General features: G+C 53.0%; 1 protein-coding gene across 3 annotated transcripts in view; it reads left to right on the top strand.

Annotated features, from left to right (window-relative positions):
- Positions 1-3233: 3233 nt before the first annotated feature.
- The window catches only part of ELFN1 (extracellular leucine rich repeat and fibronectin type III domain containing 1), a 95690-nt gene continuing 73895 nt past the window's right edge, over positions 3234-25028 (top strand). The window contains exons 1-2 of one of the 3 annotated variants that reach the window (XM_056503230.1): positions 3234-3324; positions 24802-24914. The gene's annotated coding sequence lies outside the window, so the exon portion shown is untranslated. Of the gene's footprint in view, positions 3325-6100; positions 6307-24801; positions 24915-25028 lie in introns of those variants that run through there. The other 2 variants (XM_056503229.1, XM_056503231.1) reach the window with 2 other exon arrangements.

Genomic DNA, 25028 nt, shown 5'->3' on the forward strand with positions numbered 1-25028 from the left:
AAGACAGTTGAAAGCACTGCTGTTGGGGGGAGATGAATGGGATAAGCAAGCAGGGAACACCAGACCTCCATCCCTGGCCCACATGGGGTGCCCTGGAGGTGTGCTGGGTGTTGTGGCTCTCCCCAGGCTCTGCACAGAGACAGTCTCACGGTGTCACATTGCCACCCTTCCCTCCAGACTCCCCTCTCTACAAGGACACCAGGCTGTCACTCTCACTGTGACACAAGGAGAATCCAGAGTCAAGCCCTGCAGCTGTGGGCACTGCAGGGGAACAGCTCAGTCCCTGCCCTGAGCAAGGACAGAAGAGACATCTCCTACCCAAAGTCACACTTTGTTTCCTTATCTTACTCAACGCCTCCCCGTTCTGCTTGGGCAAATGGAGCAGTGCCCAGCCAACACTCTGTCCCTTGGCCAGCATTTCTTCCCAGGTGATGCTCAAAAAGACAGCAGAAGAGCTCTCATTCCATACCCCCTCCACACCATTGTGGGGAGCAGCCAGTGCTTTATTAACCACCTCTCCCTCCTGAACTGCCTGTTAAACTGGGTTAGGACTGCTGGAGCCTGCTGTGTTAGACATCTTCAGCTGGTGGAGGGGAAGGGCTGACAGAAGTCTCCTGACCCCAGACACCTTTCTCACAGCACTCCTCCCAAATAGATCAGTCATCCCAGCACGGCTACATCTTCTTTTACTCCTTCCTGTCTTTAATAATATTATCAATGTCTGGTTTAGATTTTTACTAAATATAGGGGCCAGAGTCTGGACTGGCGTCACTTCCTCCCAGAAGAACTGGAACAGCTTGCTCAGAAGCACTGACTCCTTTTATTAATTTATCTTGGTTTGCAAAGTTGTTTGATTGTACCAAGTCTTTCCACCCCCTGTTGACCTGGCAGCTGGAAGGAATGATGCTGCTTAAAGCCTGTCCTCGATCCATGGGTGAGGCTTGAGGTTTTGGGGCTGCCTCTCCCAAAGCAGCCCTGAGGAGCAGGAACAATGTGAACCAGCAGGCAGCAAATTTGCAACAGGCCTTTGGCAAATCTTCCCTCTCCTCACTGCTGATCTGCTTGGGTGAAGATCTCTAATGGAGTGCCAGTGGCATCCATGTCCCCTCTGGGCCACTCTTCTTCCAGCTGCCAAGTGTCAGTTGCAGTTCCAGGGCTGGCATGAACCCTCAGTGTCTGTGGCTGGCCCAGGGTGTGTGTGGCACAGATGTGGGGGCTGAACCCCAGGACACCCTGTTCCTGGCACCAGGAGGGAGCTGGCAGTGTCTGTTCCCTGCCCAGGGAAACCAGGCTGTTCCTTCTGCAAAGGCAGAGGAGGGAAGGCACCTCTTACCTGTCATCTCCCCAGGAAGATGTTTGGCCCCAGAGCCACTCTCCTGGTGGCCCCTGCTATTTCATGTCATTGCCTATGTATTTATTAGTCCAAAGCAATTTAAATGGGAATTCCTCACCTTTAGGGACATGGGAGAATGGGATATCCCTGCTCCAGGGAGGAAGGGGTCTTCCATGCTTCAAGGGCATGAGCACAGGTGGTGATGGCAAAGGGGAATGGAAGAACCTCAGATCAACCTACTCACCCAGAGACCAAGACCCTGGGGAGTGGGTCACAGCTGTGCAAGAGAGGATTCTGGATCCATTCTCCATGCCCATCCTCTCCATCATGCAGGGTATCTCCTGCATTCCCATGGGCTCTTTCCCTGGGCTGTGTGTCTAATGCAGCTGAGTGCTGTGCCAGGTTGCCAGCTGCCATTTGGAGAGGGGCCATTGCTTGCCTGTTCCCAGGCTGTCTCCCAGCTCTATTACTCCACGCTTCAGGTTTTTTGGCTGTGGTAGTGTTGGTGTTGTTGCTATTAAATTGAAAAGAGTAAAATTTCTCTCCTGCACCCATCCTTTTCTCTCTCCCCTGCCACTGTATTGCAGGGCTGCAAAAGGAAATTGCTGGCTGGGAGGTGGTTTTGGAGATTGTTTGAGACACCTCAAACCATCAAAAAAAAAAGTAAATAAAAATACACGGGCCAGTCCTTACCTCAAATGACAGTGCCTGGGGAAAGAGAAGAGCACTTCTGTTCCAAGGGCCGGCTCAGTGCCAGCCACACTTTAATCATCCTGATTAAAGGTGTGGTGTGTTGCTAAAACAGCATAACAAACCTGAGCAAAATGGGGAGGCAGGACGGGCCTCTCAGGGACAGGTGAAGGGAGATCTGAGGCAGGAGATGGCTGGGAAGGGCTGAGCACAGGGGCTGGGGACCCCTGGGGGCTGTGAGTGGAGACTGTGGTCCAGCCCCATCAGTGTCACAGCTAATCCCAGTCCTGGTGCTGCCCGGTTTGGCCCATGGAAGATCAGATTTGGTGTGAGGGGTGGGGTGGCTGTCATGCACAAATGGGGACACACAGAGATGTTCACACAGAGACACAGACCCGTGTGTGTAAATACAGACACACAGACACACAGACACACAGGGACCTTGCACCCTCCCACCGCACAAATACACCCCAACACACAGACACACACCCCAGCCCGATCATCCCTGCGTCCTCTCAGGGTGTCACCACACACACACAACAGACACTGTGGCACACCCACACACAAAGACAGATGTCCCCGACACGGACACTCACACCTTCACAAGCCCTGCACGCTCGCAACCCCACTCTCACAAGGTGTCACACACACAGGCAGTGTCACACACATGCCAGGGTCACAAACGGAGTGTCGTGCGCACACGGCACCGCGCAGTGTCACACTCCCGGTGTCACGGTGTCACACACCCCGTGTCACACTCACAGTGCCACCCACACACAGCCCCCACCTCCAGTGCCAGCCCGACCCTGCCGGCCAAGTCTTTATCGCTCCGGGCCGTCCCCGAGCCCCGGACAGCTCTACCGAGCCGTGCCGTGCCGTGCCGTGCCGACACCGAGCCGAACCGGACCGTGCTAGGCCGTGCCGAGCCGAACCGTGCCGCGCCCCACCGCACCCCCGCACCCGGCCGGAACCGAGCCGAACCGCGCCGTGCCCATCCCACCCCACCCGAGCCGAGCCGTGCCGTGCCGAGCCGCTGGAGCCCCCCGGGCCTGGCAGCGCTGCCCGGCGCCGCCTGCACGGGCAGGGCTCTCCGCCTGACGCAGTGAGGAGCTGCAGCCCTTCTCTTCTCGGAGGCCGGGCTCCAGCGCTGGGATTTGCTCGGCTCCGGCTGCGTTTCCCTGCCCGCCTCCTGCCCCCGGCCCGCCCGCCTGGAAGGGCGCGGGGAGCCGCAGCCGCGGGCGCGTCCGCCGCCCATCACCGCGCTCCGGGGCTGGGCGCGCCGGGAGCCGCCTCCGGAGCAGGTAGGAGCGCCCGCATCCCCCGCATCCCCTGCATCCCCCGCCGCAGCCCGCCCGGCCCCCCCGCCGCCCCCGACCCCGAGCGGAGCCCCCCGCCCCGCCCCGCTCCGCTCCGGCCCCGCGCCCGCTGCCGCCCCGCGCAGCCCCCGGTGGCCGTTCCGTGTCGCCAAACTTTTAGCGGCTGCAGCCCAGGCTGGGGCTCCGGCGGGAGGGGACCGGGCGGGGGGAGCGGGCACCCTCCTGTCCCCGGGCTCGGCCGGGGCTGCTCCCGCTGTCCTCATCCCCACGGCGAGCGGGAGATCGGCACCGGAGCAGCTCCCCACGGCCGGCCCTCCGGCCCCTCGGTCCGTGTTCCCGCCCCCGCCCATGGGGGATCCCCGCTTCGGGGTCTCCCTCCGCCGGCGGGGTGCGCCCCGAGCCGAGCATCCCCCGGGGGAGCCCCGGCAACTGTTGCCTGCGGGAAGCCCCGGTGCTCTGGGGAAGAGCCGGTGCCGCGGGCAGCAGCATCGCCCCGGGGGCAGGGGGCTTCCGCACGGAGCGCTCGGACAGGGGAGACCGCCGCCCTCACCCCGAATAGCCCCGGGGGCTGCGAGCCTTGTGCCGGGAGCTGTGGCAGAGCCGCTCTCCGCTCTGCTCCCCCCGCCCCCCAATCCCTTCTGCATTCCCACGCCGGCAGTTGGGACCTGCCTCCCCCCACACGCGCTCCTTCAGCGGCTATTTCTGTCCTCGCCAAGCGCGCCGCACATAGAGCTTTAATTAAAGAAAATTAGTGGAGGACGACGGGGGGTGTCCGTGCTCCGGGGACAGTCGCCGGGACCTCGCCGGGTGCTGTCGCTGATGGCTCGGGGGAGGCGGGGGGCAGGTGCCCGCCTGAGAGTTTGAGCCGCTTTCGCTTGGTTGGTTGGTTTGTTGTATTTTTATTTTTTTTTAGAAAAGGGCGGCGGTGGGGGGGTGTGGTACGGACACACGACGATGCGGGAACATGTTCCTCCCCGGAGGGTGTGTTGCAGTTTTAATTATAATGACAGATGTTGTCGTAAAGTTCCGTCTCGGTTCCTGAATACAGGCAGAGCACGAAGCACCGGCAAACTCGCCCGTCGGACCGGGGCACTCACCCGTCGGACCGGGCACTCGCCCGTCAGCGCGGCGCAGTTGCCGGAGAATTTTCTTGGTTGCGTTTTAAATGAGGCTTGGCCGGGTCTGGGGGTGCTCGGGGCAGTGCGTGGAACCCGAGGGTGCCAGGGAGGTGGGGGCAGCCCCCGCTCCCTGGGCAGGACCCCTCCAACCAGCCCAAACCCTCGTCCCTCTCCACGTGGAGCGTGGATGCTCGTCCCGGGACCCGACGGCAGCCGCGCCCGGTGCTGGGGCGATACCGGGATCCCCTTCCCGCATCCCCTTCCTCCTCCAGCTCTCCCTGGACAGAATCCTCCGCACCTCCGCTCATCCCCGCCTTTCCGGCTCGGGCAGGGGGGGACCTGCGGTGCTGCCCACGTCCAGGCTGTGATTTGCAGCCCCGGGAAAGCCCCGCGGAGGGAGGGGACGTGGGGGGGACTGGCATCACCAGGCTCCCCCGGGGCAGAGCCGCCGCTCCCGCCTCCCCGGCCGGGGACTCGCCTCCTCCCGTCAGCTTCGCGCGTTCCGCCGCCGGTTCGCGCTGGATTAAATATTTAGAAGTTTGCAGCGGTGAATAAAGCGATCGTTAATCGAAATTGATGGCACCGATGCAAGGGGGGTGGCACCGGCGGCAGGAACGGCGCGGCTCAACGGGAGCGGGCGGGGCGCTCCTGGGAGGGTTTTTAAGGGGCTTCACCCCAAGTTGGGGGTTTATCGCTCCGAATGCTGTGGCAGCGCCAAAATCCGACAGCTGCTCTTCACATTTCCGACGATGTCTTTAAAAAGCATGTTTTTTTCCGCCCTGCCTGCCTGGAAAGAATAACCCCGTGCCTTCACAGAGACGAGGCAGTCCGCTCGAAATTAACACCTAAAATCCCCCGTCAGCAGCTCCCGCCGTGCAGGGCTCGCAGTCCCCCAGACCCTCCGGGTTTGCCCTGGCAGCGGGGGCAGTGGGCAGCGGGGTGCTGTCGGTAGGGACCCGGAGCGTGCCCCCAGCCCCCCGAAGTGCAGCGCTGGGCCGTTGGGGGGGGACCCCCGTCCTGGGGAAGGCTGGAGCAGGGATGAAGTTTGATGATGACCTGCAGGAACGAGCGGCCCCCGGGGTCGGGGCGGCCTCCTCCCGGTGGGATGGGAAGGACTCGGGGCTGGCGGGGTGGTCGGTGAGCCCTGGTCCCCACGCCGGGCTCCGCCGCCCCGCTCCGAGCTTGAGCAGCGCTTCTGTCGGCAGCGGGGATGGGGCAGCGCTCGGCGGAGCGGGATGCGCTCCTGGCGCGGGTGCGGAGGCAGCGGGAGAAGGGAGGAAAGACGAGCTGGAATAGGATAGAGGGGCGAGCAGAGAGGGACAGAAACGGCGAGGGTTGCCCGGGGAGCGGCCGGGGATGCGGGCCCACCCGTGCCCTGTCCACAGAGCCGCTGCTCGGTGAGAGCCGGCGGCGATGGGCAGCGGCTTGGCGTGGGGATGGGGAAAGCGGAGGGCACAGCGGAAAGCTCTGGGGCCGACCCGACGCCTCTGCTAGGGTGCCAGAGACAGTCTGTATCCCTCCAGGGAGCGTCGGTGCCGTGCCCACGCCCCTCTCCCCGCGCTGGGGGACGCGCCCCCGGCCCGGCGCTGCCCACGCGTGTCCCAGCCCGGCCGCCGCTCCGGGCTGGGGTAGCGCCGCTCTGTGACAACAGAAAGTGGCTGGAAAGGGGCGAGGCGTCACACGCTCTGCCTCCGGGAGGCAGGGAAAGGCTGAGGGACCGATGGGAAGGCATGAATGAATGAATCTCCATAAAGAGCCCCAAGCAGCAGGGAGAAGGAGAGAGGAGGAGGAAGGAGAGGAGGAGGAAGAGCAGGAGCAGGGCAGGCAGCAGCAGACGTGACGCCGGCAGGTAAGAAGTGCCGGTGCCTCCGGGATGGCAGGCTGGAGGGCAGGAGCTACCGGGACCCTGCATGGCTTTGGGGTTTTTTGGGGTTTTTTTTCAGGAAGCATGTTTTCCTCCTGACTCCTTGCAGAATGTGGAGTCCCCAAACTTCCTAGGACTCCTTTCCTCGCCCGGTACTGCTGCCCTGAGCCGGCTTTGGAGGGTTCCGGGCTGAGCCCGGCGGCAGCTCCCGGCGGGGGGACCGGCCCCGGCGGCTGGAGCTGCTCCGCAGCGGGGCGGCCCCGAGCCGGGCCAGCCTGCCCGGGGCCAGCGCCAGAGTTACCGGGGGTACCCAGCTCCTGCCGCGGCCCCTTTGCTTTCGGGATCAGTGGGGAGCTCCTCTCCCCCCGCTCTCCGTCCCCCTTCGGCGCTCCGTCCCTGCCGTGGTTACATAAGGCAGAGGAGCCCGTAGCCAGCGCTGACGCGGGCCGGATCATCGGGATCGCACCCAGGGATGCCCAGAGCTGAGCTCAGCCTTGTCCGCCTGCTCCGCATCCTCGGTCGCCCCTGCCCCGCTGCCCGCGCTGAGCCACCCGCTGCCTGTCCCTGCTTGCTGCGGGGACTGTGCGGCTCAGATGTCCCTACACACACACACACACACACACACACACACACACACACACACACATGCAAACACACCCTGCCCTGCCCTTGGCTGTCCCGCAGAGCTGCGCTGGATGCGCGCAGCCCTTGGAGCGCACAGCCCGTCCCATGGAGCAGCTCCCGGCCCACGCCGGGGCGATGCACACTGGAAGTGTTTGCACACAAACCCAGCGCTGCGGGCACACGCGGGTCATGCTCTCCACACACGTGGGCTGGTGCTGGCCGGGGGCAGCACGGGGTGGTCAGTGCTCTCCTGGTCCCGCACGGGGCCGGCTCCAGCCCAGGCAGGTGCTGGATCTCTGCTGGGAACGCTGCAGGCCTGGCAGGGCAGCCCTGGCTGGCTGTGCTGGGCAGCTCTGCGGCTGCCCGCAGCTTCCCCCGCCCTGACCGAGGTGCTCCAAGCGGGGATCAATAATGCCTTTCTGATTGGCTTCAGTTCCCCATTCAAAGTAGTCACTGCATTAGGACTTGATTTTTCTCCCCTTTGACTCCTGGCCAGATTAGATTGTGAATTTGGCTGATTTCAAGCTGCTGGGGGAGGGAAGAATCATACAGTGAGCGAGAGAGAGCTGAAATATCCTACAAGATCCCCTGGAGGGGAGAGAAATCAGGTCTCGATAAGAGCTTGTTCTCCCTGTCTGGCTAATGCTTCCCTGTTTGATGATCAGAAAACACAAGATCTAACCACTCACCAGGATGCTTAACTGTGAAAGGTCAGGCTTTTGGCTTGTTCTAGGTGCAAGGTTTGTTTCTGTGAGCTGTGGATTCTGCATTCCGGTTCTCCCGTGGCATGCTCAGCACAGGAATGCACGATGCATGCAAACAGAAGGACGTGGTCAGCGCTCCTGAGGTTTAGAGTTGAGCTCTGGATGTACTGCTGAGGCTGGAGGAACTGTGATGTGGTCAGTACATGAGGTCCCATGCCCTGGAGAGCCCAGAGCTGTCCCATCTGTTTGTCAAGTCTCAGCCCCATCCCTGGGCAATTTTTTCCAAAAGTTATTTATCCATGTATGTGGTGGGGGTAAGTGAGTGGGTTATGTCAGTGAAGCCCTGTGTTCCAGAGGGACACAGAAAGCAGCACCCAGGAGCATCCCAGCCCTGCTGGTTGGGGTGCTTTCCCTGCTGGCTGCTCCAGGGCCAGGATTTCATGCTGAGAAAAGCCACAGCAGCACAGGATTGCCTGCAGCATCCCAGCTGCCAGCACTCACTGTGAATTGGTGTTAGCTCCAGGTGAAGCAAAAAGCTGGGATTGTGTGGTTTTTCAGCAAAGGGAAGTCTGGTGGAACTCTGGTGGAGCAGAGGGACTTGTGAAGGAGCAGTGGCAGGGCAGGGCAGAGAGGAGCCTGAGGAGGAGAGGATTGGGGCTGCAGGTAAGCTGTGCTGTTCTGGGCAGTGGGGAGGCAGCTGTGGAGTCACCAACAAGGCTGTGGGGTGCAAGGCTGAGGAGAAGGGAAGCTGCTGTGGGGGCTGTAAAGGGGGTATGAGCAAGGAGCACAGCCTTGAGCAGTGTTTGGCATGATTTCATGCACCTGCTGGATTTTCTTGGTGTTGCAAACCCAGGGCTTGGAGAGGGTCTGAGTGAGTCTGATGTCAGGACAGCACTGGGGTGGAGTATCTGGGTGTGGGGAGATGGAGATCTGATGCCCAGAGGAGGCTGGTGGGGAGGAGAGGAGCTGTGTGGAGCTCGCTGGGACAGCTATGGAGCCCTACACTGCCCAAACTGTGGGTGAGGAGGGAGGCAGAGCTGTGGGTGCAGCAGGTCTGTGAGGACTTTGGGGTGAAGGGACTGGAGACCCTGAGCCTTGGTCCCATGTCTGCTAAACCCCCAGCAGAGCAGTGCCAGGGGCTCAGTGGGGAAAAAGGACAAAGAGCATGAAATTATTTGTGTGGTATTATTTGGCTGCTGGAGTGGGGGGTGTATGCACCCAGCACAAGGTTATCTCAGACCCTGAGACATCCCTGTAATAGGAGAAAATAATAATAAATATAAAAGAAAGGAATTGTGAGAGTTGGCTCCAGGTGAGGGGGACCTGGAGAGCTGGGGCAGGAGGGTCTGGGGGAGGTGGCACTGAGGGTGCAGGGGGTTTATGAGGATGGGTAGGGAAGCTGGGGGGACACAGCAGGAAGCTGTGGAGATGGGAGTTGGTGTGGTTATGGCAGCAGCCCACGAGAAAGCTGCATCTGTTTAAAAAACACCTCAACAAACAAACCCCATACACCTATCAGTCAGTGCAGGCTTAAATCTTTTGTTTGGGCTTGCACTGGTCTGCTCCCCTGTGCAGTGTGAGGTTCCAGGCACAGTTAAAAATGGCCCAGTGGCTCTAGAACCAGTGCTCATGAGAAAAGCCCTCTGCTAATGGAAGTGAGGACAGCTCCCTCAGGGAGCAGAGCATCCCACATCTGTGCCCTGGGAGCTCGCTGTCCCCTCTGGGGTGAGGGAGAAGTGGAGTCCCTGAGCTGTGACCTCTGCTCCTGCTGAGGGATATCCTGCCCCACTTGGGGACCAAACCATCAGGGGTTTGTTCTAATTCACACATTGTACGTGTTCAGGGCTCTCAGAAAAGCCAAATGACCACAACTCTGCTGGCTTCCCCTACCCCCCTCTCCTTTGTGCTTAGAGGGAATCAGTGGGAAAATCTCCAAGATCTGGGGTTTTTTTTCTTTCCTATTCCAGCATTTCTTTATGAGCTGGACAAGGGCAATCTCTGAAGCTCATTTGTATTTTTAAATCTGCAGGAATAAGTGTATGGAAATGTATATGTTTTACTGTATCAGCTGCTATCAGCTTTTAACTTTATTACAGTAAGTGCAGAGTTTTCGTGGGCCAAACTCATTCATTGGATTTAATGGAGTTAAACTGCAGGCAGATTTGGCTACTTGTTTGTGTATATCTTTGTAAAATGGACAGGCAGAGATCATAAAATTTTATACTCTCTATGGCATCTTTTAGGGAAAAGTCTTCCAATATGTTTTATAAACAGCATGCATATTTTGCTACAGTGTATGCTCATACCTCACACAAAGCACTTTAGTGCTGCTTCTTTTTTCCCTTTCCCAGAGCTATATGTATGTATGTGAACTTGGATTTGCCTGCATTATTTTCTCTTGCTGCTTTCCTTAAAAGATTCTTTTGCAGTTCTAAACAATTTAACTGGATTTCTTTCTTTCTTTTTTGGTGTATTTGTATCTCTTCCTAGAAATGGAAAAAAAATCCCCTAACCCTTGCTGTGAAGGGCTCAAAATGAGGGAAGAATGATGTTTGTAAAGCCTCTTGCTAGATACCCAAAGCACTCCTAAACCATCCCAGCTGCAAATGCACAATCTCAGGACCTTTAACAAGTCAAACATCTGCTGTGATACCTTTGAGGGACTGACTTTCCCCCCGCCTTTTTCCTGAGATACTGTTTTCTTTTATTTTCATAATATGATGATATCAGTTTCTTGACCTGTTCTGGGCTGGGTTTAGATCCTGCTCGTGCAGGGCCTTTTCCAGTGTAACACCGAGCAAACCGACACTTGAAGCTGTAGAAAAAATGTATTTCTAGGAGATGAATTTATTTTCTAATGAGGTATTTGATGTTTTTCCAAGCTCTAAACAAATTAGACCCAGATCTGTGACTGCAGGGCATCGGGAGGGGAAGTGCTTGATGAGCTGAGCTAATTAATTACATTTACTTATGACTTATCAAATGGTCATCACCACCTCATATGGAGCACTTGAGTGTGTGGAATTGAGGGGGAGAGGATATTGATATGTGGGATAAATGTAAAGCAGTGGTCAATGGCAAGGACATAAATAAATCTGGAGATTCTGGTGACATTAAAATAAATTGTGGGTAGCGAGATATGAGAGAGACTTGATGTCAGAGGAACCCTATAACGTATTTATATTCCCAGTCAGGATTTGCTGGGGTTTCTAAATAATGCATTAATTCAATTACACATTCTTAATTAGTGTTTTCTCAAATTGGAGCAACATCATTAATTTACTGCGTCATATTTGTATTTTGCTAGTGTGGTGAGTTTCATTTTTGACTCTTTCCCCTCTCTGCTTTGAGAGACTTGTAGCACTCAGCTGTGATGCTCATGCCACAAGCTGCAGCTTCTTTGTGAATGCCAGTTTTCTGTATTATGATTTTTTTTTTTAATATATTTTTTTTTTATGCTGACAGGCTGCACAGCACTGACCTGACCCCGTAATAGGAGGAAGAGGGAGAAAAAGAGCCCAGATCTGAAGCAGCTCCTTTTGAATGCTGAGCAGCATCTGTTCTCCGTAGAGCAGGGCGACCTGCACTGTGCTGGGGCAGGATTAGGCACTTTGGGCTCCCCCAAATGGGGTTATTTGATTTTTTCCTCTCTGGAAGCTCATGGTACTTGCAGGGATGGGTGCACTCGCTGTGGGGTGAGTGTGCCACACAGGGCTGCTCCTCCAACACCTGGTGCTGTGCAGGGATGGGGAGGCACAGGGAGCTGTGTGCCACTCCGTGGGGCTCGTCTGCCTGTTCTGAACGGGAAAGGGTGAGGGAGCGCACCTCTGCTCCTGTGCCCTCCGCTGCTCTGTCCGCACGGAGCGTGTGCTCCCCAGAGCCGCTCCTGGGCTCCTGTTCCCTGGCAGCTCCAGGAAAGCAGAGCTGGGTCAGTGGCACATGTGCAGGGTGGGTGCTGGTGCCAGGGCTCTGGTCCGTGCCGCCAGCCAGGCTTGGGCTCAGCACTAGCTTGAAACAAATGTGTTACCTGGTTTGTTCAGGGTATGGATGGTAACGCAAGCCAAGGCTGCTCCCTCCGAGCGGCGCCTTCCAGACCAACACTTGTCCCAACTTTGCAGGGGGCAGTTTGGGCTTTTCCACCCCCGCCCATTTCTTCCTTTCAGGTTTTGTTGCTGGCTGTGCTGTCCTCCCCGGCCGTGCCCACGCCGTGCTGTGCTCGGGTGCAGCCCCCGGAGCCCCATTCATCACCGCCCGCTCGCAGCGCCGGCAGCGCCGCTCGCTGATTGACTGCGGCGCGCCGTGAATTCAGCATCACTGCGCTCCTGAGACGGCTTTTAAACATGGGCAAAATCAAGTCTCAAAGAAGCCTTGTGGAAAGGGTGTCTCCAGCCAGGGAATTCCACGTGGCACCGGGAGCTGTTTGGATCCAGAGGAGGCTCTGCTGCTCTGGACCTCGCGGGTCCCTGTGTGAGCCTGGAGCACTCTGTGCTGCTGTGATGAGACTGGGCAGGCAGCTGCTGGTGGAGAATTAAGTAGAAATATTTCACTATAGAAAACACTACTGTGTAAAGCCATCCATCTGCTGCCTGTCTAATGCTTTGCATGAATTAATGAGCTGATTGATTAGGAGAACCTTGCAGCAGCCGGGTGAGGGAAATGATTCTTGTCCTCATGTTACAGGTGGGGGGAGCTCAGAGGTGCACAGGTTAAGGTTTCCAAGTTGGGTTGGGTTCTTTTGCCATTAGTGAAGGCAATTTGTCTGTCTTGTTTTACGGACTGACCTGATTTTTTGGATGTGTTTTGCCTTCAAGAGCTTGCTGTGGCTGCGACTCAGCCCCGAGAATCTCTCTCAGGATCTGATCTTCCAGCGTGTTTGTGGCAAAACAGCAAAGTCTGCTGCAGCTCTTGGCTGTGGTGTTTGCAACCAACAGTCTCCTTTCTTCTACTGAGGAAGACAAACTCTTACTATTTCTTACAGTGTTGGCTGTTTAACACACCTTCCTCTCGCTCCACAGCCCTTACCAGTCAAGGCTTTCTGTAAGCATCCCTCAATTCCTCACAACCTCTCCTGGCCACCTGCAGCTGCCAGAGGCAGGTTACTGATGGTTGATGCATGGAGCATCCCTCTCCTCCATGCCACAATGAGTGCAGCTTTTCAGGAATGGTGCATTGAGAAAATGTCACTCCACAGCCCCAAAAATCTATCAAAGGAAATGACAGTGGCTGTAAGCATTAATCATCCTGTATCATCAAAATAAAGTTGTTGCAGTGGAGTATTGACAAAGGATAAATGTCTTAACTTCAGCTCAGTGCTGGTTCCTTTAATGCTGGTGGTTCACCCAGCAGGAGATGGTAGTTCTGTGGCCCAGGGGCTCATCTTGTGGCATTATTAATTAACCCTTCCCTCTCCAGGAAAACAGTTGGTCAGTCTCTTTACCAGGAAAAAGCCTGGGACACTTGAGAAGTTGAAGTAGTTTCTTTTCATCATTGTGCTGATAAATTTGTGCCTGGCCTGGAGTAAAAGCAGGGGTGTGTGGAGCAGCACTCTAGGGGCACTTCCCATTCACCCTTCTGAGCTCTCACTGCCCCCCCACAAAAAGGGTAGATTTGTTAAAGCAATGCAAAAAACGCAATGATTAAAAAAAGTTATTAAACATCTGATTTGGAGTGTAAAAATACCTGTTTGTGCTTTACTCCTGCCTAAGGGTGGGGCTGGAAAGCAAACCCTCGTGGTCTGCAGCTGCTCAGGGCAGACATCAGGAGTGTGGCAGTGGCGTCCATCGGGACCAGTGGGATGCGGGATGGGACTGCTGGTGACTCCCGGAGCTGGGGGGAGGCCCTGCAGGAATGTCACTCCCAGCCGCTGTCTCCTGGGGAAGGTGCTGAACGACGAATTGCAAAGTCTGGTGTGCAGCCCAAGGGGGATGGAGAGCCGCTGGAAATCTCTTCGTGTTTAAAATCGGGGCGTTCAAGGCAGTCTCTTGTGTTTCCTGGCACCACTGAAGTTGTGTGCTGTGTGCCTGGGTCTGAGCCTTTGTCTGCAGGGACCTGGCCCGTGCTGTGCCAGCTGTGCTGTGCCAGCTGTGCTGTGCCAGGGGGGATGGAGGGGAGCTCTGCCTCTGCTGAGCAGGCAGGTGGGGCTGGAAATGAGGGGTGCACATAGGGCGGATGGGGATTCACACCTCGCTGAGCTCCCCTGGTGTTGCTCACCCGTCCTGGCTCTTTTTTTCCATTTTCCGTGGAAATGCTGAAGCCTGAGCACAGGAATGGTGCAACTGCTTCCGGAGAACATCTGCCACAGAGGAGTAAGGGGAAAACTTCAATAAATCAACATGTTTCAGCCTCTGTCCCAGTTCACAAAGGAGCAGAAATCAGGCTGTGGAGTTTGTGTAACTGCTTCATGGATAAAGAAAAAAGGGGAAATAAATCTGCGGGATGAGATTGCTAAAGCTTTGTTAGAAACCATATAGCCATTTAGGTTGGAAAATACCCTAGAAGACAAAGTCCAGCCATAATGCTTACAAGCAAAGTGAACATCAGGGCCCCATCCAAGTTTAGAGAAGTTTGTCTCATTGTTTGCTGTGTGGGTCAGTTTGTTAATCTTGAGCTTCACTAATGGACTTGAGGATCTTGGAGGTATTTTCCAATATAAATGATTCTATGATTCTCCAACATTTTTGCAAAAAAGTCCTCTTCTATATTAAAATCCTTTCCAGTTGTGAACTAGCTTGTAGGTTCTCTAATACCACATTGGCTTGAAGAAAATGTCCCAAACTTTCTGCATGTTTTTTTCCCTGCCCTGTCAATAGAGAATTGATGATTCATGCTATGATTTTTTTTTTTTTTTTTTGGTCCATTCCAGTCCCAGTCTTAAGAAAACAGCCATAAAACAGCACCAGCTTGTATAGCCCTTAGGACAGCACACTCTCTTTTTGCACTGGAACTCTTATTTGTGGGGGTAAACAGAATAACACACTTCATTTTAATGAGGCTGGCTTGGGAATTCAGTGTGTTATTAAGTGTGTCACTTATTGATCTTGCTTTTTCTCCCTATTTATTTTGAAAAGGTGTTGTCTTTATTTTCAGCAGGTGAAATCTGAAGTGTTGCTGCAAATGCTGCCTGTGGCTTAGATTGCAAGCAGCTCCTCGGAGCCAGGGCTTGTGGGGTCCTTGGAGGTGCTGAGTTATAGGTCACCTGTCCTGCACACAGTGTGTAAGGAGCTAGGCATGGGGACCAGATGGGAAATAACCTCCTGGGCTGGTCAGGCTTTCTGTGACCATCTGAGAGCCCTTATCTGCCATCAGAGTGACATCCACAGATGTGGCAGCTGCAGGCAGTGGGTAAACCTGGAAGTGAAGTGACATGCCCAGGGTTATCTGGGGTATCAGTACACAGCCTTGCTGAGACCAGGTCCTTCAACACCTGCTTCTGCACTACCCACAAGACTTCCTTGCTTCCTTTGTCCTTAGTTTTGCAGCGCAAGGAAATTTTTGTTTAATTTTAAATGTTCTCCTAAATCTTGGTGACGGCAGATTGACGTAAGCTTGTGCTGGATCAGGGCCTGTTCTCTTATGCATATGGATGTGGCCACAGCTGTAAGTGTTTTCCATCTCCAGGCTTCTGCAGGGAAGGCAGAGATCTTCCCTCCCTGCCCATGGGTGTGTCCCCTCTCCCCTTGCACCAGGGGCAGCAGTGCTGGGTGTCCAGTGTGAGAACATGGGGGTGAATTTGGGTAGAATTGCTGGTTCTTGGCTCAGTCATTGTCCATCAGCATTCCTGTGTGTGTGTGCAGCCTCCTGGGACACTTGGGAGCTGGGCATGGCAGTGGGGGGAAGCTTCTGTGTCGTGGTTACATCTTCCTTGGATCACACAGGCTGGGAAATTCCTCCAAGCCTGATGCTCTGGAAGGTTTTGGCTGGTGTGACAGCACATCAGCACAACACTGCATGTTGGCCATGTCTTGTCTGCCAGCTTGCCCAGGATTTTGCTTGTGCCTGTGCCACCAGCAGCCAGAATGTGGCTGGTGCCTTGGGGTGGGAGCAGCAGCTCCTGGACAGAGCAGCACAGACAGGCTGGTCAGGCTGTGTTCATCCCAGCTGCTCAAAGTCCAGGCTCTGCTTCTCTCTTCTTGTGTGACATCACCTCAGCCACACCATGGCCCATGTGCTTACTCAAGAGAGCACAAACTGCTTCCTCATCCACTGCAATATCTGCAGCACCCAAGGGGTCTCCATCCATTTACCAGCATGGATTGTGCCCAAGAAACTCCTGAATCCACCTGGATGCAGCCTGAAGAAACTGCAGGGAGAATATTAAAAGGAAAAAAAGGTGGTGGAGAGAGCAAGTCAGCCCAAGTTTGTTTATGGTGATTCCATCTTATTTAAAAAAGGATGGCAAATTATAAACCATTTAAATATTTCATCTGCAGAAGAGCCCTGAATGAGTTAGTACTACATGTGCCTGTGTGATGAATGAGTGGGGATGGCAGCAGGAGCACCAGCCCTGCTCAGGCCCATGTGGGGGAAGTGGCTGTGTTGGTAAAAGTGTTTTATTTAAAAAGGGAATTCATATTTTGTTGTTTTGTTGGTGTAAGTTTTCGCTGTCTTAACAGGTTGGGTCTGACTATCTGAAGACAAGGGCCTTATCCTGCTGGGTCCCTGGTGACTCAGGAGGATGCTCAAAATAGCCCCAAATCAGAGCTGTGCCTGCCCAACCTTGGGGAGAGTCACGAGGTCACGGGTGTAACTGGGAGGAGAATTTGTCCTTCTACTTTAAAAATAGCTGTGTTTTGTTTAATGGCATTTTCCTTGGGGCAGCCAGGAGCTTGCAGGAGTGCACAGCCCAGCTGAGGTGCTGCTGAGCAGGAAGGGGTGCCAGGACACCCCAGTTAATCCCATTTCTAAACCACATTTGTCTCTAAAAATGAACCAAACCAAGCTGGATTTCTTCTTCCTTCCAAAATTTTTAATTTCACTGGCTTCCTAGAGCAGGGTTGATGATGTTTCCTCTATGGAAAATCTCCTCTGGTAGAACTAAATAGGATTCTGTAATCTCCAGCAGCTGAAGTGTTTAGTTAGGGTCCAAGGATGGTTTTTTTTATGCCAGCTCTGTCCATCCTCACCGAAATGTGGAGTTTGTAGCGATGAGCGATTCGGGGCTTATCTCTGGCAAGTGCCGTGAATGCCAGCCCCGTGCTCACACAAGGAGAGAAATGCATGAATTTTTCCACATCAGTAGGAGCTGGAGATTTTGCTAAAGGTGTCTCCAGCTGCAAGGAGCGAGATACGGCTCTGCTGGAGAGTTCCGAGGAGGCAGAACCGAGCAGGAAATTTAAATGTGGATTTAATGCCTCAGAAAGCCATCTGTGAGGGAAGGTGCAGCTGCTGGCTGCCCTTGGCCATGCAACAGGTCACTGGGGCTGGCTGATGGTGAGGCTGCTGAAGCACAGGCCTGGTGTTTAATCTGACTTGGGAGATGTTCATTAGGGGGTCGGTGATGTCTCTGTGAACGCTCTCCATGCCCTGCGTGCACGGGGTCTGGCTGGATCAGCTGCTTGTGCCCCATTTTTAAATGGAAAAGGTGCACTGGAGGTTGTCAGGGCTTGGGATGGAGATGAACAGACTGAGCACAGCCAGGGCAGGGTGGTTGAGATGCAGTTCCAAATTCCAGCCTCTGCCTGTGCGGGCTGAAGGAGAAGGAAAAGCAATAAGTAAAATCTGTTTGTTGCCCTGTTAGATGGTGAGGCAATGGCTGAACCTCTTAGAGGATACTACACAGCACTTTTGTAGAGTTTCAGGGTGACTTGGTTAAACTCAGCTCTGTTGGCACAGGGCTGAGAACTGCACCACCTCCAGCTTTGTGGAGCCCCAGCCCCCTGTGCCCCCAGCCTTGCTGCTCCAGGCTGCTGCCCTGAGCATCACATCAGCCTTGCCCCTGCCCGTGCCCCCTCCTCACACCCCACCCTGGGGCTCTGCTGCCCAGCACGTAGCTGATGTCAGTTTGTAAAATAATACTTCAGCATTACCCAGTGAAAACACAGACAGCATTGTACAGCTGGGAGCAACATTGATTGAAGTGATATCTAATCCAAGGAAAATACATGATACATAGTCTAGGATTCCTCACTTATCCATCATATAATGCAGTTCATGGGGATTAAATATCCCTCCTGTAAAGTTGGTTGAGATCAGTGTTGTTATTTGTTTTGCAAATGATCCTGACAGTGATGCTGAGAGCTATTGATTACCAATGGTTCTTTAAAAATTACTATTATACTGCAAATTACAAACCTTGGGGGTATCCAGTTATATGATAATGGAAAGGCATTGGTGTGTAATGACACATGCATCATAACAAATTTGCTCTGGCTGTATAATGGAGATTGAAAGGGACATGATTTATGACCAACAGGATTAGCTGCCTGCCATGATACATCTGAGGTAACATGACAACTGACTAGTAGTTCATTGTGGAAAGAAGTTCTGATGATTCAAACAACTTAGAAATAAATGAAGGGGGGAAAAAAGCAAAATCTCCTCTACCTTTTCATTTAAAAGATGTAAACCACTCTACTAATTAATAAACAGCAAAAATTCCTCTGTCCCTCTCCCAAGAGCATCCACAGAGCGTTGCACAGATGCAAACCAAGGCTGCCAGTCCTAGTGGAACTCCTGGCTTTGCCTGGAAAGCCTTCAGAGCTTCTGGCCGTGGCTGTGATGGAAGTGCAAACAAGAGCCCTGAATCTGCTGGGAATTTCAATGCATGTGTGCCCTTGAAGGCAGTGGAGGACACTCCTTGAGTTGTGTGCTCTCTTTCCTGATGATGAATGCCTGATAACACAACTGCTTGTCTTCCAGGCTCTCCTGGTGTTTCCCAGCTCCTAGCTGAGCACTGAATACTTGATGTGTTTGAGTGGAGCCCCAGGGCTGCTTCAGCCTGTGGTGGCTCCAGCAGTGTCACAGGAGCCTTGCCTGCTCTGGGGGCAGAGCTGGCTGCTGTGACCTTGCCCTGCCATCCTGGGATGGCACAGAGGGCTGCTAGGAGGATTCTGGAAAGGTTCTGGTGGGAAGGGTAACTCCTGTGGCTGTGCTGTGCTCTGGGCATGCTGCAAATACCAAATGCCAGCTATGCAAACAAACCTTTTCCTCATCACCCAGCTGATCACAGACAGCAGTGCCTGGGTCTGTGCTTCTGTGTTAACGTGCTCAGCTGGGCATGGTGAAATATAAAACAGAAGGGAGGGAAAACCAGTTTCCCTTCTTCACCAGCACCTTCTCAGCAACTTTGGTCATGAAGCAGTGTGGTGAGAGTCACCAGGCTGCCAGTGTGGAGAAATACCCAAATACCCATGGACAGGACTCCTCCTCCACACTGATTTACTTTTGCCCTGTGCACTTTTATTCTTTGGTGCTGCAATAGTAGCAACACTTCCCCAGTAATTTCTTTAAAGAATTTCAGCATGTGGTAACTTGGCACTTCAGATGGGGGAAGAAAGAGCTGTGTACTTGTTTAGGTATTGTTCTGTATGACAACTGAAGATCCAGCTTCAGCCTCCTGTGAATCTCACTAGCTGACCTGGAAGTGGGATGGAGTAAGTTTGAAATAACAAAAGGTAACTTGGAGCCCACCTGCACGGTGGTTGGTGGGAGGTGAGTGCATCCCTGAGCACGAGCAGCACTGTGCTGTTCCCCACCTTACCCAGAGGAGTCATTCCCTCTGCCTGAGGTGTAAGCAGGTTCCAGGTTCTTCCCAGAGTGAGGAGAAGCAAGGGCTCCTTGAGACCACACCATAGAAGCAGTTTGTGATATAAAAATCAGTGCAGAGTAAAATCCTCCTCCTTGTGGAAGAGCTGGCCCTTGACTTGCAATAAAGCATTTATTGTGCTGTTTTCTCAGCCCAAGTCCTCTGCAGGTCACTGTGTGCTGTGCCCTGTCTCGTGGGCTGTTCTGTGTGTGCTGTGCTTCAGGGGTAATCAACAGCTGCAAGAGATGCTGTTTGTTATCAGGGAGGGGGCTTGTGCAGAGGGGGCTTTGCTTTTCCAATAAAAATGAAATCCCAGTTGTCAGATCTTCTTATATGTGAGTTTCTGCTTGTGGAGACAGAGAGCTTTCCAGAGGAGCTGCAGTTCCAGCACTGGGGAGGAGGGAGAGCCAGGAGGGGAGGTCACAAGGTGGGGCTCAGAAATGCTGGCACAAGGGACCTCTGGGGCTCTGCAGCTCAGTTTCTTTTTTGAAGCAGGACTTTTGCCAGTGGTGACTCAGGCTGGTGTTGACTTTGTCCAGAGGAGTCTTAGAACTCCTCCCAGGGTGGATGTAGGTGGTTGAGGGGTCAGGCTCCTGCCTTCTGGGGAGCAGAGTTTTTTGGGGTTACAGGTCGTGGGTTTCATCCTGTGGCTGTGCAGACCCAGTGTGAGATCCTTTGGCACAGCAGAAAGACAGGGCAGGACCTGAGCTGGAGAAGCTGTAAGGGGTGGAGGAAAAGGCTGGTTTGGGCTGTTTGTTCATCTTCTTTACCACTCCCAGCTGCAGCTGGGTCAGGGTACAGAAGTGGACAGGAGATGCCCTTACCCAGAGCATGCCTGACCTCTGCACAGATGTGCACAGACATGAATGTGCTTGGGAATGATGTTTTTCCCACCATTACCTTTGTAGATGACCTGACCTGATGTCTCTGATCCAGGCCCTCCCAGGTGAGAGAGCTCTCTTGCAGGAGCTCTTTGACTGGCAAACACTTCACAGAGGCTCAGGGGAGGCTGGGGTGGGAGGGAGAGCCCTTGTTCCTCTCAGCTGGGCTGGGTGGACCTAAAAGTAGCAGGCATGAATGCAACTTTACCTTAATGCTTTGTATCACAGCTGGAGTGGGACATTGCCACATGTATGGATTCTGGGAGGTCTTTTGATCCAGCATTGTGCCACATTTCATGACAAAAATCAGTGTAAAATGGTTGTGGTTGGAGCTGTGTCCTTCAGCCCAGTAACTGGCTGCACAAGCCACTGAGTCAGTGTGCAGCAAAGCAATGAATGAATAATTCAGGAGGGACCTCTGGGTGACACAGGGGGCAGAGAGGCCACCCAGCTGTCACTGCACTGTGAATTAAGTTGGGTGAAGGTGGGGAGTGCCCCCTACCCTCAGAACTCTCTGGGCAGGACCTGCTGTCCTTAGACCAGCATCCCTGGGGTTGTGTTGTGTGAGACACACATTGGGGCAGGATTTGCTTCTCCTTGGAAGAAAGGAGAATTTTCCTTTGTCTGGAAAATGTGCATATATAAGCATTTCTAGGGTTCCTCCTGGAGTACCCCAGCCTGGACCATTGCCTGCCCTTATCTGTGTGTCCAGCTGCCCCTTCCTGCTCTGACAGCATCTCCCTTGCTGGGACAGAGTGGGGCAAAGGGGCCTCAGGGACAATGTGGCCATGGTTTAGAGAAGTTTGTAAGGGATTTGATCACAGCTTAGGAAAACTTCCTCCCTCTCCTGTGTGCTAGTGACAACTTTCCATTTATTTCTCTGCCATTGTAAAGAAAGCCCAAGTGCTACACAACTGCAGAGATCCTGACATTGGAGCAGCCAGCACGCACCATTTCCCTGGGAAAAAAGGATCCATCCAAATGGTTCCTTTATGTCATGCTCTAATTTTGCTGCTGTTGGTTTATTTTTGTTTTTGGCTTCTTTTATTCACGGTATTCTTAAAACTTCCCTTTCAGGGCTTAACAGCTTAACCATTTCAAAATCATGCCAAGCGGAAATGTAGCATACGATTTTCTCACTAAACATTGTGCTGATCCCTCAAATGTATTCTGGATTTGTGGAAAAGCTGCAAAAAACTGGGATGAAAGAGAGTGAGAATTAGCACTCAAATGAAGAGCCAGGTCTTTGCATGATTGGGAAAGGTCTGTGGAAGCAAACAGAGTGCTCCTTGTCACCTTCTTGCTCTGCAGCATCCCACACTGGCATGGCTCACAGCAGGTTGGTGGGCAGGCAGGTGGTGAAGCACAGGTCTCAGTCCTGAGGCTGCTACAGGGTTTGAACATGGCTTTGAGCCCTGAATTGTTGGTCCCTGATATCTGAATTATGCCCCAGGTTCTGCTACCAGATTCCTCTCTGGGTTTCAGCAGTCTCTTGGGCCTCCCTCTCTTCTTCACAGGAAAGGGATTATAGTGCCAAAAATAGCCTGTTTTCCTAGGTGGGCCTCTTTGTGACTCTCTCCTGTGAAATACGTCTTTCTCCCCTTGCTCCAAGTGAAACACAAAGGAGATGTGATTCACCACCAGTGCTGCTATGCCAAGGCAGCAGGAGAGCTGCTGGTGTGCAGAGGAGGCTTTGTACCTGCACATGTGCCCTTCTGACACACAGATTCCCTGCTCTGCGTGTCCTCCTGAGCAGCTGGGGGATTCAGGGCAGAAATGGCCCTGCTCCTGGTGCTGATGGAGCACCTCTGGGGGAGCAAATGCCACCTCTGGGAGGCGAGGTGGGCGTTGTGTGATCGTATGGGCAGTCCTGTCCCATGAGAGCTGCTTGGGGATGGACTGTGGTGACTTTTGTTGGGCTCCTGCTCTACAAGGAGTAGGGCAGAGGACACCCTTGGAAATGCAGACTTTCTCCTGGAACTAAGATGGGTTTTTACCATCTAATGACTGCTGTGACTGCTGCTGAGCAGACCTGGGGTGATCACGGGTGCAGATTGGCACCAGAGAAGTCAGATTGGTGTTGCAGAGCTGGGAGGCTTGTTTTAGTCCTGACTCTCAAAGACAAGGAAAACAGAGGTGTTTTTTTGCCATTTCTGGTTTTTTATGGTTGCTGACATTAGATCTTTGAGGGTCCTCACTACTTGCAGAAAATGCCCATGGGACCTTGAGCTGCAGAGCTGGGCTGTGGATCACAACTTACAGATGCTCTGGGCTGGAATTTGCTCTTTTGTTACAGCTCTCAGGCTGGTGAGATGAAGTGAGAGACAGCTGATGATTATTAGTAGCTTTGAAATTAATACTGCTCTTTAGAACATTTACTCTTTCATTAGCAGTGGATACAATACACACTGGGGTGCATGCAGACCATGAAATGCTCAGGTTCCTGTAGTGCTACAGCTTGGGCAGCTGTGAGTTCTGTGAGCAAGGGATTTTCCAAATCAGCTGAGGACGTGAGGAAGGGCTCACTTTGATTTCCAGAAGTCTCATCTGTGTAAATCCTGGACAGGGGATAGGCAAGACCCTGTGCCCTGCCAGTGCTGTGTGTCTTTGAAGCAGTTCCACATCCCTGCTTGCATCACAGACCAGGAGCTGAACGTGGCCCCTGATTTATTTAGAACATTCCAGGGAGCAGGGGGGGGCACGTGGAGTCTGTGGACTGCAAGCAGAGGTGGAGAGCATGGCCTAGGTAAGGTACAGCCACAGTGAGGGTGCAGATTGTGGACATGAGGTAAGAATGCTGAGTGAGGAACTGCTGTTTGAAAAACCTCTGGGTGCAGGAGAAAGGAGTGGAGGGATTCCTCAATTTGTCTCCTTACCTCCCAAATAAATCCTTTCTGCCTGATGTGGTTGGCATGTGCAGAGCATCTTGGCTTGGAGCTTCAGTGGATGGTCTCCAGTTGGGGTGACAGCTCAGAACTGGAAGGGGGGAAGCATTAGGGAGCCCAGGGGGCAAAATGTCTTGCCATGATTTTCAAAGAACAGGAAGGAAGAACATTTTTTTCTGTTATTGTTCACATTACAGGAAATTTCCCCAGTCTCTTTTCAGTTAATAACCACTGGGGCAAGAGACTTTCCTGGCTTGTAGGGGAGCAAACTTGAATAAACCAGTAACAGCCATGTTGTTGAAGAATGGCTCCACTTGAGTTGTTTTTCCACTGTTTGGATAAATAAGACAGTAAGAAGAGCTGCTGAGATAGTTGGCAGAGAAATGAATCCCCTGGGAGATGGGGGCAATGTTGTTTATTTGTGGGAGCTGCCTGTGCATGAGGGGTCAGTCCTGCAGTTCTGTAGAGAGAAGGGAAACAAACATTCTCTGTTCTAGCACCGGATTCATTGCAAGGAGGTGTGCCAGGGATCATTAGTGCCACAGCCACCATGATCTTTTGCTCAGATTAGTTTTCTCTTTTTAAGGCAAAAAACAAAAATAATGGCAGGTTCCCATTAGATCAGATATGGACAAAGTAATAGCAATATCACAGAGATTGAGGTCTGCAAGATTAAAATGTGAAAGGGAGGAGAAATGATAGCTTTGGCCCTGCTTGCTGTTACAGCAGCCGTGTGAATAAATGACTCTATGCAGATAAACAGGGCAAAAATAAAAGGGATGCTTAGGACGAGATGGAAAAAAAAAAAAAAGAGAACTAATCAGCAGATTCAACCACTGTAATAATGCAGTAAACATGGAAAATTACATTATATTAGCTCCTCTGCTTCCCCTTGTCTACATTAGCCACAAAGTCATGGATAGGTGATTCCCTGTTAAGGTGCAGTGCTGCAGGATCCCGAGCTCCCTGCTCCTGGGGGAAGCTGTGAGTGAGGCTAAAGGGGAGAGTTGACTTGTGAACTGCCTGAGGAAGAAGTGGCTGAAGTGGAGCTGTGGAAAAGCTGGCAGCTCACCCAGTTAAAAATCTGCTCTGAGGAGAAGGAGGGTCGGTGTGTTTGTCCTCAGTGCTCAGCAGCAGTAGGGTTCGTGCTGAGCCACAGCTTAATTGCAGTCCTGGGATGTTCCCCTGATGTGGGAGAAATTGGTCTGCTGCAGATTTTTTTTTAATATTTATATATATATATATATTTCTTTTTTAACTAGTGAACTGATTTCCATTTTGTTCAATTTCTCACAAAGAATGACAAGTAGCCACTGCAGCTTTTCCCGGAGTTCAAGCAAAACCAGCATGTAACATTATTTGCAAATTAGCTTCATCCCTCTGGCTCCCAGTTAAAGCAGGAACTGCTTGGTCCAGAGTTGCTCCCAAAATATCCATTTAAACCATGTAATGATTCTGACTCTCTCATGCATAGTAGATGAAAGACGATCCGCGATTTATTTTTGAAGCTTTGAACCCCAAACATGGTCAATCATAGAAAAAAAGATTTAAAAAGGAGGAAGTCATGATAATGCAAAGCTGAGAGAAAAGCAGCCCTACACTTCACAGTAAAATCCGTTTTCTTTGCACTTTTTTATTAACAGCTTCAACTATGATCAGTGCATAAATCTACCTGCAACACAGGATGTTGGAAAATTACCGAGAGACAGCGACGTCCTCCCTGCTGCTTGGTGAGAAAAGAAGGATGCACCTTCAGGTATGGGCTGGAAAATTGCTTCATCCTCTGTTCCCTATTTGTGTTGCACTAAGCTGGCTCGTTGCATTGATTAGAGGGGGGAAATGAGGTGTTTGCACGAGGGAAACTTCAGAA

Source organism: Oenanthe melanoleuca, chromosome 14, assembly GCF_029582105.1.
Source record: "Oenanthe melanoleuca isolate GR-GAL-2019-014 chromosome 14, OMel1.0, whole genome shotgun sequence".
Lineage (NCBI taxonomy): Eukaryota > Metazoa > Chordata > Aves > Passeriformes > Muscicapidae > Oenanthe > Oenanthe melanoleuca.